Source organism: Macrobrachium rosenbergii, chromosome 6 (genome assembly GCF_040412425.1).
Source record: "Macrobrachium rosenbergii isolate ZJJX-2024 chromosome 6, ASM4041242v1, whole genome shotgun sequence".
Lineage (NCBI taxonomy): Eukaryota > Metazoa > Arthropoda > Malacostraca > Decapoda > Palaemonidae > Macrobrachium > Macrobrachium rosenbergii.
In genome coordinates, this window is record NC_089746.1 from 52,362,873 (window position 1) to 52,377,671 (window position 14,799).

Consider the following 14,799-nt stretch of genomic DNA (forward strand, 5'->3'; position numbering starts at 1 on the left):
GTTGACAATTTTACATGTCCATAAATATATACAGTATATATATATGCATGTATGTGCTTAAATGTGCAAGGATAATACATAGATGCATTCATGTACGTGTAATACATTGGTGCATACATACGTGCGCATGCTAATAAACATTAACACATATGTTTATGAATGCACTTTGAATATTTTTACAAGTGCATGTACAGTGGCGCAGTACAACTACTGAGAAGCATATGGAAACGTGCACATAAAATGCACGCTTCATTGTATGTAATTGTACACAGTAAGTACATACGTGCAACACATCACACCTTGAAAGGGAGGTAACACATTCCAAACGCTAATCCTCCTCTTATTCATTAAGTATAATTTGTGATTTTCCGTAAAGTAGTCCTGTCACTGTCATGGCGTACTAAGATTCGGAAATGTTCGCCCAAATTAGTTCATTTTTGAGATCAGTGTAATACCGAACAGCTGACTGTCACTTCCTGGTGACACCCGGTCCTTGGGCACTGGGCAGTTCCACTGTCCACACTTGGTCGGCCGGCGATTCCGGGATCATCAAATTTTTAGGCGTTAAGTATAATTTACGTTTATATCAGTAAAATATTCAATAATTATGGACGGTAGACTAAAGAAAAGTTCTAATTATAAGTCGTGCTAATGAGAATCATGAGTGAGAAATGTTTTGTAGGTTACAGATAGTTTGGTTAGATGTAGCCTAATAAGGATTGGTTATGCAGACTTGCACAGGTTTAAATTTTATTATGTCGTGTAATTATCAGTGTTGTATAAAGTTGCTGAGGTTGGTTTTATAACATGTCCAAAAAAGTAATGTAAAACCCTAGGGGTATTGAGTGAGCAACGTGTAGCCTAGGCTCAGCCATTGTGCAGATTAAGGATTGCATGTAGCCTATGTATACATAGTAAACTTGATGCATTTAAGAGGATAAGTATTTAATTTGGTAAACCTTGATGGGCCTAATTTCTTGTTAGCATGAGGAACATGATACTAAGCTAATATGTTTAAACCGAGAGTCAGGCATTTTGTGTAAAAACTTGTACATTTTGTATGGTGTTTTAGCCTACTTTCATACCACAACTGGTATATAGAGTTCTTAGGCTTTATGCTGTGCTCTTGAGTCTCCTTAACCTTCTTAGGTAGATCTAAGCCGGCTGTCCGCGGTGGGCTAGGTTATGGCAGTTGACATTTTTCTATAGAACTTTACTTGCTGAACAAGAATTTAAATTAATATTTTGTCAGGCTGGCTGTAATTAAGCTGTAATTTTGTTAGAACTGTAGTAACGGTGAAGGGGACCGGTTGGGAATCTGGGTCCTGGGTGGGTAAAACACTTTTTAGCTCAGGTGAGGGAGACCCGTTGGGCAATGCTGGAAGTATTAGGCTAGATGGGATTTTGTTATTCAGGCATTGCTTCACAAAAACCAGCGTAAGTTCATAGTCATTCTTCATTTGATGTGTACATGCAATACTCATCCCTTGTGTTTTTTTTTTCAGCATTTATGATATCCGTTCTGGTAACAGATGAGTAGTTATAAGATACTGGAACCTTCCCAGGAGCCTGTGAGGATTGGGCAAATTACAAATGAGTGAAATAAGCATATAAGGATGTATTGTAACATCAACATGATAGCCTGCTTCTGCAGGCCCTAATTGTGATTAAGGTAAGGTTTGTTGAATGCGTGGCAGTTCAGTAAATTTTTATTGTAAACTATAATTGTATTCTGGCATTGAAAATATGGTTATCGTATGTTTTAGTGTGTGTTGTAGCAAATTAGTAGACTAGGTGTGGTTTTATAGATACTGGCTCCTCTTTTATATCCTTGTATTATGGGGACCACAATGGGAAACCAGGTTTTTTGGGTGTGGGAAATAAAAGAATGTATTCTAACATGTCTATAATAGCTTACTTCTGCAAAATCTGACTGTGGTTAAGTTTTACTACAAGTTATCTCAATTGACATTTTGCATTTAGTAACCAAGGCTGTTATTGATAGGTCAGGTGAGGGCCTGATGTTCTAGGCTAGGTAAGGTATGGCTAGGTTAGGTTGCAACCCCATTATTTTAATTTACAGTGTCTTGAGATAGGTTAGGTGTGAGTTCCAGGTAGGGGCAAAGCCCCTCAGGCTAGGTAAGGCCCTGGCACCTTATGATAGTTTAGGTGAGGTCACAACCCTGTTATTTTAATTTACTGGATATTAAGTTAAGTTTGGGGGTCCAGGCTAGGCAAAGCCCCTCTGGCTAGGTAAGCCTCCTGTTCCTGGTTAGCTCAGGGATGGTCCAGGGGGACCAAGAGTCCTGGCTAGGTGAGAACCCAGGCCCTTAGGTTAGGTTAGGTTAGATTGGAGGGTTCAGAGGAGGTACAGTACATCACAACTACGTAGGAACCTGGCCCCCTAGGGTAAGTTAGGTTGAACCCATCCTTGTATTTCATTCATTTTGTTTTTCTCTCTCCCATATATTCAGCTGTCCCAAAACTACCCATTTGCGAACAAAATCAACCTTGAAAATAGTTCTTCGTTGGGCGAGTGGGTTCCGTTCTCAGCTAGCACTCTGCTGGCTGTGAGTTCGAATCTCCAACCAGCCAGTGAAGAATAATAGAAATTTATTTCTGGTGATAGAAATTCATTTCTCGCTATAATAAGCTGTAGGTCCCATTGCTAGGTAACCAATTGGTTCTTAGCCAAGTTGTAATCCTTCGGGCTCTGTTAATCAGCTCAGTGGTCTGGTTAAACTAAGATATACTTAACTTTATTTTCTGGAACATTCAAAGCGCGCGCTTTATTTCATTTAAAACTGGGGAATGGGATTGTGGCTGAAAGTAAAAATTTTCCTTTGTTCTTTATATTGCCATAAAATATATATACTTCTGCAGTAGTTTTTTATGTAATTTTGACTAATTCCATTAATTTCCATCAATTCCTTGTCATTACACACCCCTTATATCCATTATTAATGGAGGACCATATACAACTGGAGGTCAAAACCATTTGAAAAACCATTACAGTTCTCATTGATTAGTTATTCCTGTTGTAATTACAAAAATAATAATTATTTAGAGTGAATCTTACTTACTGTTAAAGGTTGCTTATATCTTAGCACGCTAGGTGCTATTGGTATTCAAAAAACAAAAGAAGCATAGTTGACCTGGTTAGACTGTCTATAATCACCTTTTTTCCCCACCAAAAGGCTCTAGAATGTTTGTGTGCTTGTCAGAATTCTTCTGACCACATCTCTCTTTGCTTGGTGGAGATTGGCTGTAATATTTTGGATATTTTGTGGCTGCTTTTGGGGTTTTGGCTGTATTTCTCCGGCACAGTAGCATTAGTCTATGTAGGAACGAGTTTTATGCTAACCGACTTGGTGACTAAAGATCGCGATTCCCTCAATAGTGGTCATCTTTTCCGGTTTCCTCAATAAAAGAGAAGGTGATGGAGTTTTTGTCTGCCTGTATCCTGACCTCTGGACCACCCTGCATCAGTTAGTCTTCTCCTCTGACAGGGAACCATGGTGTGTCTTGGCAGCGAGACGTTCTCCAAAAGATTCCTTCAATAGAGTTAAGCGCTCGCTGTGACCAACTCATGCATTAGTCTTCTCTTGGGAGTGAAAGTGATGTATGCAAGCCTGTTGAGTTATCTAGGAGTTTAGACAGGTTCTGGTTAATCCAGGAGTTTCCAAACCTCGCATCAATATGCATGTTGTCCAAACGGTTACTCGCTCAGTACAATCTTTTATTACTTCCGTTTCTGACGTTGACCCCCACCCTCTCGTACTTAATCCCCACCTCTCTCTCTCCTAGTATTCCTCAATTTTTGTCTGCAGCCCTTCCCCTTCTGCTGCATCTTGTACATTACATAATGACTCCGGCTGTTACCTCAGTCGGATTGTCTCTCGAGTCAAATCTTGTGCCACATGTGGATTTGTTGCGCAAGCGCGAAACGTTTGAATTGCCTACTGCAGTGACGTCATTTGAAAATCCTCTACCTTCTCACAACCAACTGTCTCCCTCCCAGTCATGCGCTCCCCCTCATTCTTTCTTTTGTTGTTTCCCATCCACATCCCATGGCATCATCACTGTTCATCCCAGGTGCATTACTCTCTTTCCATGAGGGATTTAATGTTTCCTGTAACCCCAGTCTTTCCGTTAGACCTAATGGATTTTGACGCTGATTCAGATGATTACCCTTCAGTGTTTAGGTGCTTGCTAAATCACACTGCTTTTGTTGGCTTCTATCTCTGTTTCAGTTCAAGCAAGTAAGAAGTTAAAATTGATTCTGTTTTTGCATGGTTTGATGCAATATTGAAAGCTTTATCCCTTAATGCAGGTCATAGGAATTCAATGGCTACGGTTTCCTCTTTCATGAAACCTCGGAGAGTTGTTTATTATCACACGTGAGCATTGCCAGATCTTCGTTCTTCCCATCTTCAAGGTGCTAGTTATTTCAAATTACTTGACCCCTTGAAATGTAGAACTCTTGAAACTGGTAAAGTAGTTTGGTCTAATGGTGAGGCAAAAGCATTTTCGAAATCAGCTTTTCACACTATTGAAGCCCTATCCTTTGCGGAACTTGTGCTACTGTTAGTACTATTGCTCATTTACTGTGCCAAGCAAAAGATCATGTACTCTTGAGGGAGAGACTGTGCTGGATGAAGCTCTGGAGTATTTGCCCTGCCTTGATAAAGCTATTTCAGACACTTCTGGAGAATTGTCTAATATGTTTACTAATTCTATTTTGACGAAACGAGGACAATTATATTCTTTTTTATCTTGTAAAGTAACGCCAGCTCAGTGATCAGTGCTGTTTTTGATGCCCCTCGTCAGCATCTACTTAATCCCAATATTTTAAAAACTATTGCTGAAGGTGTTTCAAATCAGGAAAGTAGAGAACTATTAGCTCAGTCCTTTAAAGCCTCTTTCAAGTATCCTGCACATACACCGATTTCTGGTCCTGTTCCCAAAATTCATGCTGTTTTACCCAAGTCTTCCAGTTCTTCCTTGCCTAGTCAGCCCTTTAGAGGTAGGCAAGTTCATGCTTTAGAGAAAGAATCGTAAAAATAACTGCAACTGATGGTTTGAGCCCTCAAGGTACGGTAGGAGCCTGTCTTCAGAGCTTTTGGCGTGTATGGCAAAGCTTCAGAGCAGTCTTGGGTAGAAAAGGTGCTCAGGGAGGGACATGTCGTACTTTTTGTTACTCCTCCTCCCCTGTCAGCATCTCCGATATCCTTCCCTGTGCACTGTCATCATGTAGAGAGATTCCAAATTGCACAGGAGGAGATCATACAGTTGTTACGCAAGGAGGTGATCTAACCAGTGTTAGACAAGTCACCGGGGTTTTACAATCGCCTTTTTCTTGTTCCCAAGACCTCAGGGGGCTGGAGGCCAGTATTAGATGTTTCCAGTCTCAACAAGTTTGCTCATCTGACTCCCTTTTAGGTGGAGTCACCCAGTTCTGTTCTGGCAACCATCCAGAAGGGAAACTGGATCATTTCTATTGATATGCAAGACACATACTTCCACGTTCCAATTCATCATCAGTCAAGATCTTCCAATTCAGTGTCCTGTGTTCACCTGTGTTTTGGTTGCATTAGTGGGATGGAGTCATTTGCTATGCATTCGGATGCTCCTGTATTTAGACGACTGGTTAGTTCTCGCCAATTCATCTCAGGTGATCTTGAGGGCGAAACATTGTCTCATATGATTAGCCTCAATGTTAGGCATTCTGATCAGTGTCAACAAGTCTACACCATTTCCATCTCAGTCAATTGTTTATCTAGGGATGAAGATCAACTCTCGGTCTTTTTGGGCTTTTCTGACGGAGAGATGAGTGGACAATTTTCTACATTCTAAGAGAATTTCTACCCTTAAAAAAGCTTCCAGCTAAGAAATGGCTCTCTCTTTTGGGCCACTTGTCTTCATGGCCAGCCTAAGAATGAGACCAATTCAGTTTTATCTCAGGGACACTTGGGACAGGTCTCGTTATCCAGATTCGTTTCTGGTGATAGCCCCCCCCCCCAAGTCTTTTGAGTTTTCTCCATTAGTGGGGAGACCGGTCAAGACTTTGATGGGTCTACTTCTGGACCTCGAGAGCCCAAACCTCACATTGTCTTCAGACACGTCGGTGTCAGGTTGGGGAGCCATTCTGGGACACATCAAAATGTCAGGGAGTTGGACAGTAGCAGAAAGGGAAATGCATATCAACAATCTAGAGCTTTTGGCATTTGGAAAAGCGTTATGCAAATAGAACATCTTGTCAGAAACAAGATGATCGCAGTCTACTCAGACAGTTCAACTTTGTTGTCTTACATTAGAAGGCAAGGGGGCACGAAATTAAGAGATTTGTTCAGACTGGCAGAGAACCTTCTCCTTTGGGCAGAATCCAGAAACATCTTTCTTTTACAGTACCTCTGTTTATCCCAGGGATAAATTTATCCCAGGGAGAAACAATATTATTGCAGACTAACTCGCAGGAAAGGATAGTTACTACCATCAGGGTGGTCTCTTCATCCACAAATCTGGCAGAGGTGGTGGAACCCTTGGGGAGCCACATGCATCAACAAGTTTGCAAATGCCCAGAATACAAATCTACCATGGGCAGTTGATGCTTTAACCCAAGAATTGTTGAACCTAGACCTCTATGCTTTTCCCCAATTTCCAGTTTTGAGGAGAGTAATCAACAAGTTACACTTCAGAGAATGCAAGGACAATGTTAATAGCTCCTTAGTGGCTCCAAAGGGAATGGTTTCCCAAGTTACCTCTCCTGGCAGTAGAAGTTACTCGTCTTCTGCCTTTCAGGAAAGATCTCAAACAGCCTCATTTGAGAAGATTCCATAAAACGCCCACATGATTCGTCTGACCGCGCAGAGACTCTCAACTGTCTCTTACGAGCTAGAGGCTTTTCAAGAGCATCTAGGGAATAAGACCTCAAATATAGAAGGCCCTCCACTGTTAAACTGTATCAACAACAGCTGTCAGTTTATCGATCTTGGTGCTTGTCCCGGGGGAATATCCAGCACCCATACCTCTGTAGATAATCTTGTTTAGTTCTTTCTGTTCCTTCGGTGGAAAACCAAATTTGAATTGGTCAAGTTAATGATGTCATCATGAGGCATGCACACTTGTGCTCTGGACATAATTGGACACTGCTGGAGAGTAATTATGGGGGGGATCCTTAGACCAAGGAACATTTTAAAGTACCCTCGTACACACTTGTGACTCTTAGTTATTTGCATTTTTTTTTATAAGAAAACTCTTAGGATTCATTGAAATACGTAATCAAATACAGTAGTACTGATGTTCATTGTAGGCTTAACAGTAACATACTTTGCTGCCTTTGTACAATCAGAAATTCACATTTTGGCATGAGAACTTTTGGGAAACACTGTAGTAATTTTCTTGCAACAACAACATAATGAATATGTTTTTTCAACTGTATAACTTGTGTTTTGTGTGGTTTTGACAGTGTTGATGGAAGCATATCACTTGTTTTTTGTTTTTCCTACCCAAGCTTCTAACAGTTATGGGGAACCACAGTGGAAAAGCAGGGTTCTTGGATGGGGAAAACTAAAATTAAGTGGATAGCACTCTCAGTAATTGTGAAACATGCTCAATGCACAAGAAGCAGCAGGAAAAATGATCGGTGATAACTGAATTTCTTATCAAGATGGAATTAAATAATGCCAGTGGAAGATTAACAGTTGTGATACTTCGTATTTATGGAATATATTACAGTATACTGCATATATTGATGATGAGACATTTGCAGTGAACAAAAGTATGCTCTATTATTTCTTCAAATTCTGTTTTAATCTTATCGATATCTTACAGGAACTTTTCTGACCTACTTTGTTTTTTTCTTCCATTTCTTCCACAAATGTTATTTTCCACATTTCTGCTTTACCCACTGTGTAATTCTTTTGTGTTGCATAACTGTTTTTTCACCCATTTACTGTATGATATTTCAGATTTTTAAGTTATCATATATTTTCAGATGCCCCTCAGTTTTCACTTGGGAGTTTTTGTACAAGCTTGACATTTGTTGGTGAATATTTGAAACCATGGATGAAGCATTCTTCAGTTGCTTCAAGGTTCTCTTCTGGAATAATTTTTATTTGCTAAGTTTGTTTACCACGATTTATCCATAACCTGCATGCGACGTGACAATCTCAGTCAACTAGAAGTTGTATTGTTCTGACAACAAAATTACTAAAGTAAGTGAATCTAAGTTTGGTGGGCTGAAATAAAACAGAAAGTATCCCTTGTTGAGCATGCAGGTGTTTGATGGCAATGTGCCACAAAGAAATGTATAGGTACCCTTAATATAGTGTACTATCCAAAAAATGCTGGTACAGTATTTTTGTACTCTTGATATAGATAATCGTCAAAGGAGGGGAGGGGGGGAGTGTTATACAGTGACTAATGAAGAGACTACAGAAGGTTATTAAGGTGTTAACCATTGGAAGAGTTTTGTACTGTAAATCTCAACATAGGTATGACCATTCAGACTGTTGAATGCCTATGGAGAGACATCAAGAGCTACACCCTTCCTTTAGGAGTAAAGTAAACAATATTTCTGGCAATACATTGTTCATTATATTTCTGTCCACCAACACTAACAAGGAGAGCATACCACTTTGTGAATGTCTTGAAACTGTACCTCATTTAAATTTTCCAAGGACACCAAACTATCAGTCTATTATGGTATTAAAGAGCCACAGTGTCTTCTCAGTTAAAGTAAACTATAACTTTAAAAGTAGGTCTAAGGGGTGTTTGGTTATATAAGGCCATTGTCACTTTTTTTTTTTTTGGTCAGTCAAGGATAAGGGTGGTTTGGCTCCCCTCCCTTACTACCTTAAGTCAGATGGGAAACTGCACGCAGGGATATGTTAGGTTAGGATGTACCCCTTGGAGTGCTTTTGCCACAGTTTTATGAACAAGACAAAGGGTTTTCCAGATGTCAGTTAGGATAATAAGTCCCATGTTAGATAATTTTTTTCTATACACAAATGAACATAAATTTTAAGATCATTTATCCTGTGTTTTTAGTATTTTCCACTATTGCTGTTGTGCTTTTCACTCAATTTTGTTTTTCCACTCCCATAAACCCTGCTTTCCCACTGTGGTCCCCTAAGTTTGTTAGAGGTATGTGTAGCAGAAATACAAAAGTGAGTTTTGCCCCAACTGCAATGGTTATTTGTGGTGTTTGTACGTGATTGCCTGGACCTTCCTTTAACTTCACAGGAATGTGTCCTACGAAACCTATCCCAGGTTGCTGTGTCCTGTCTCCCACCAAAATTTAACCTAAATAAGTGTGACAATGGCTGTTTAAGGGTGATACATCTAATTTAACCTATCCTAGGAACAGTGTTCTCTTGTTTCCAGTTACCCCCTTGACAGACTTTTAAAACTTTTGCTGCCTTTGATTTAAGATGTTGCAAGTTATGGTTGATCACTACAAGGATGGTGGTGGTTTGCCCATGGAAAGTTTGGATGTGGGTACTGTTTGCTAGCATTCATATAAAGTGGTGTGGTCTGTTCTTTGTCTTGTGTTGTTGGATAATTAAAATAAGACTTTGATATCTTGGATTAATGAGACTCAGCCTTTTAGAGTTATGCATTAGGCTTTGAATTAACCTTAGTCTTTTAAATTGTTAAAATTCATTAGAAATGTATGTACATATATGCTTAAACATCCCTATACAGTATTTGCTGAAACTTAAGCATAACCCAAAACAGTAAACATAGCATAACTTTCAAGGGAAATGAAAGCAAATCACCTTTGCTTAATACCATCAGTTAATAGAAATACAGTTCACTACATTGTAAGCCTGTACATCCATAGATCTACTTGAAAAAGTATCTTAAAATTTTTATGAAAATATATTTTAGTACCATATATGCTATTTGAGTTTAATAAATTTTCATTTACTGCAAGGACATTGACAGGTTATGGTGGGAACTTTCACTGAAAATTATTTTGGCCTTATAGAAGCCAACATCTTTAAATAAAAATCATGTAGTACTTTGCATAAGATCTCTTGCATAAAATCTTAGTTTGGTACTTAGGTGCTATATCACAGGCATATAATAGGCTACAATATTGCTTATCATGTTAAAAATATGATGAACTTTGAAGTGTAATATAGTCTAGGCCCATTTTGTTACTTATTCCCAACTCCCATTTATGTAATTCTGAGATATGAAGGTTTTACTGTTTATAGTAAATCATATATTGGTTGAAATATTGTTTTTTTATTCCTCACCAGCCTTCTGTAGATTCTCCATGTCAGTGCATATCATGCTTCCAGCTTTGATAAATATCTTTATCAGAAGATACAAGGGTAGCAACATTATTTGGCTGGTTCACTAAAGGCGCTAACATTTCTTTGAGACACTTTGTTACCAGACACACAAGGGACCTGCTGGTATATTTCAGCCCTCCTGACGTGGATTCAGTTACTGTAGATTTTTTGGATGACAGTGCCCTGTCCATCAACAGCTGGTAAGGTCTCAAGGTAGTTTTGTTATTTCAGAACATTTCAGTAGTACCTCTAGATGACCCAGAGTTTGTCATATCCAGTTTAGGTTATGGGATTTTCGTGTGCAAAAGACTTGTAAAGGAAAAGATTCATAAAGAGGATCGTGTTGCTTATTCTGAAAATCAAATCTTACCTTAAAAGTCATGCTTGTAGGAAAACAGTGCCAGTGAAATGAGGGACATGGTCAGAAATGCATGCTAACTGTAAAATTTGAATCTTGCATATATTTGGGTAAGATTATCAATAAAGCAGTATATTGTAAACACAGTCATAATGTGGGTAGATCAGAACGGGGTGAAATACCATTTGCAGGCACAGTATTTTGTGAAAGAGTCTTAAGCAGCTCAGAGAGGTTCCCTTTAGATGTCAGTAAGGTTAAATTTGTGCCAAGGAATAGTATGAACCTACCTTCATCCTTCATTTTGAATCTTGCTTGTCATCAAGTATGCTTATATATTACTGTATATTATATTCCATTATGAAAAAGTATTGAATGTTATCTTTTGTCCATTAGCTGTACTGAATTCTGTTTTGATGAGATATTAATTTGTCATGGATGATACTTATCTATTCTCAGTAACCTCTAAGCCTAACATAAGATTTCACCTGGAAGCTAATAGTTAACTACTGAAGTTTAGAGTACCACATTGGTATAACACTTGTAAAGTGGTATTCAGACCTCTTTCATTTGTTTGTAAAGTGGTATTCAGACCTCTTTCATTTGTTTTGTGGTCTGCCCATTGCAGCCTTTGGTTTTTTATGAAGCTTTAAGCCAAGTTATCGTTCAGTGTATAATTTGGACATCCATTCCATTTCCTGTACACTTTCATACATGAAGCACTGTTTTGTTGTTCTTTATACTATTCTACATATAAATCTCTGTTAAGCACCTGTTTCATGCTTTAAGTAGTTCACCTGGTACATTATCCTCTCCTGGTGTTTAGTTGTTTTGAGATATTCTGAATTTTCATTTGCTTCCTGTAATGGTACAATTTCAATTGGAAATTGGAAAACTTTCCCTTCTAGATTTTCAGAACTACTACTACAATATTCTGCAGTAAGATAGTTCTTTCTCAGCCTCTTATGATTTTTAAATGCAGGTTAATGCTTAAGTAGCTTTCTCTAACATTTCCATCCTTTCCATTCATGTGCATCTTGCTTGCTTTCAACACTGCTCTTCAGTCGATGCTTGTTTCAGCCCTTTTCTCTAAAGTTTTCTATGAGAATAGCATTTTTCTCATCTTGCTAGTTTTGTATCTTTTCTCCAGTCCTCTTATTTTGCATTAGTCTCTAAATCTGTTTGTGTCCTTTGACAAATTATGTACTCAATGGCTTTTTTAATAGTATTTGTTACATTTCCCAACTATCATCAGCATCTTAAATTTTTTCTCGCCACTTCAAATTTATTTTTTCATCAGAAGTTGGAAATCCGCTGTACTTTTTCATGAAATATACTACAGTACACAGTGTATCAATGTCAGATTTAAATTTTCTGCAGTTTTAATCATTTTTGTTTACCTTGAGTCTGACTATAACTTATATTCAGCTCCTTTGAAATTCTCACTTCTTATAATCTTTGTAATATTTTTGCTTACAAATTCTTGACATATATAATTGTCCTATGCCATATAAGTAGATTTTTAATGTGGTTATAGTACAACATAAAAGCCACACTTTTTCAGTTTCATTACATTGTTAAAGTGGACTAGATACACTAATGCTTTGGCAAATACATAGATTATAATAATACTGTACAGTAGTCCTATATCTGCATCAGGCAACTAGTTCAATTTTACATTCTAGTGTTGTTTATGCTGTCAATGATTTTTTAAAGTAGGTCAGTTGCATTCTGATGGTTTGACGCTGGGCAGCTTTACCATAAGGTTTGGCTAGTTTTAATTCTTTTATAGACTTAAACTCTCTAATTGATACTGTAAACTTTTCTTTGTGCTTGTGAGCTTGACCTTACAGAGTTGTAAGTGGGTGATGCATTTAGTTATTTAGTTGCGTGGTCCTGAGTTCTTCAAGAGCAAGTTGAAAGTGTTGTTTTATCTTTGTGGAAGGATTCAATATTTTGTCCCTAATGGGAGGATTCAATATTTTATCCCTAAGGTTGGTAGAATTTTTTCCTTTAAGGCTGCAGTGACTTGACTAGGTGTACTGTAGGTTACAACTCTTCATACATTTTATTTCCATGAAAACAGTGTGAGGGGGGGGCAGGGATGCAATATGTTTATTCATAGGTCTGCTGAAAGTTTTTGCTTCAGCTTGCCTCATATATGGTAAATTCCTTTAATCTTTTTCAGCTATTCTAAAACTGGGAAGAGTAGTAACAGTGTAGCTGTTTTCATTCTAATCTTGAGCTTTCTGCTAACAGTGATTGCCTCAAGTTTTCCATCTTTTTAGCCCTACAGCTGCCCATGTCTGTTGCTGGTATTAGCCTATTCATTTAGAAAGGTGATCCACCATCATTTGGCATATTACTGTTGAGCTATTTTCAAATAATGAATTAGCTGTCATCTACCCTTAAGAATAGTTTCTCCTAACCAGATATTCTTAAACATTAATGGTGGTATTGCCATCGTTCTTAAGAAACCTGTCTTTTTGTGGTTGAGTTTTTGTATTGAAATGAGTCTTAAGCTCATTATGAGGCTAGGAGTTCCTTTCAGGTCATTGTTGAGATGATACTGGTCAATTTATGTATGAATTAGAATTTTGACTTAGTAGCTTTTGAAATGTTTTATACTCTCTACTTGATGTGTACTATTGCATACTGTATTTTACCCATAGCTTTTGAAAAATGTTTTATATTTTTACTTCATGTGTATAGTACTATGGCGTATTGTATGTTACCTACATTGGTTGAATAATGTCTCATTACTGTGTTAGAGTAACTGTGTTAGAGTAACTGGGTTCAAGACATTGTATCCTCCTCTAACTTTATGATGTCAGCAGCAGACCATCCTGTAACAGAGTTGTCATTATGTATCGTCCCTGGGTTCAAGACACTGTATATCCTCCTCGAACTTCATGTCGTCAGTAGCAGACTCACCCCATAACAGAATTGCCATCAGTTTTTTGGGTAAGATTATTGGGAAATGGTTCTGGACAAGTAAGCCTGACTAGTTTGTTTAACAATCATTAGTTTGTAAGATTATTATTAGAAGTATTAGATATGGAACAATCAATATCAGTTTTATAAGGGAGTCAATACCAGTTATGTAAGGAATCCCAGGAAACTATCAAAATCAGTTTTGTACGATGTGATGGTCATAATGATAATCTGTTTTATAGATGATGGGGCATGCTTCTAGTGTGTAATCAGTTACACCATGACAATAGTTTATACCAGGTTTGTAATAACAGTGTAACCAGTTACACCATGACAGCAACAGTTCATATCAGTTTTGTAACATCACTGCTACATATTATGATTTTGATCCCATCATGCTCAGTTAAAAAACAGAAATTTGACCTTGTTTAATTGTATTTTTCAGCCAGGCTGTAATTGATCCCATCATTGAAAAAACAATAGTTTTGCCTTCATCATGCTTCATTAAAAAAACAGAAGTTCGACCTTGTTAAATTGTATTTTTCAGTCAGGCTGTGAACAGATCCTAAATTATGAAAAAACCATTTTGAATGCTTCATTAAAAAACGGTAGTTTGACCCTGTTAAATTGTAAATTTATTTTTCAGTCAGGCTGTGTTCAGATACCTATGACCCTGTTATTGTATTTTTCAGTCAGGCAGTGTTCAGATCCCTATGACCCTGTTATAAATGTATTTTCAGTCAGGCTCAGGCTGTTATCAGAGCCTAATCCCTTACAGATCAAAGTTTGACCCTGTTTTTTTTTTCAGTCAGGCTGTGTTCAGATCCCTATGCTGTGGTGGCAGCAGCCTCCAGCAACCAGAGCATTGCAGCAGAATAATCAGAGCATTACAGATCAAAGTTTGACCCTGTACTCAGGCTGTGTTCAGATCCCTATGCTGTGGTGGCAGCAGCCTCCAGCAACCAGAATAGAACTGTTTTACAGAATAGAATTTGAATAGTAAAACAGCAGTGTCATCATGACATGGTGAGTTGAATTCAATCATTTTATTTTTTAGCCATTGGTTGTGTACTTGGTATAATAATATATAGAACAAGGGTATAAAAGTTATTCCCAAAAAAACCTTGAATACACATAAGGAACACAGGTAAAAAGTTAAATGGAGTTCCATTCCATTAGACCTGTGACACTTCTTAAAATGGA

The 14,799-nt window shown here is 37.9% G+C and overlaps 1 long non-coding RNA gene across 2 annotated transcripts; it reads left to right on the forward strand.

Annotated features, from left to right (window-relative positions):
* Positions 1-210: 210 nt before the first annotated feature.
* LOC136839558 (uncharacterized) lies at positions 211-14,466 on the forward strand. Of its 2 annotated transcripts, none has more exons than XR_010853383.1 (3): positions 211-563; positions 1,506-1,672; positions 14,405-14,466. It is a non-coding gene; the product is annotated as an uncharacterized lncRNA (long non-coding RNA). The 2 variants fall into 2 exon arrangements; XR_010853382.1 differs by lacking the exon at positions 14,405-14,466 and adding an exon at positions 7,997-9,128 and having other exon boundaries at positions 213-563.
* Positions 14,467-14,799: the final 333 nt, after the last annotated feature.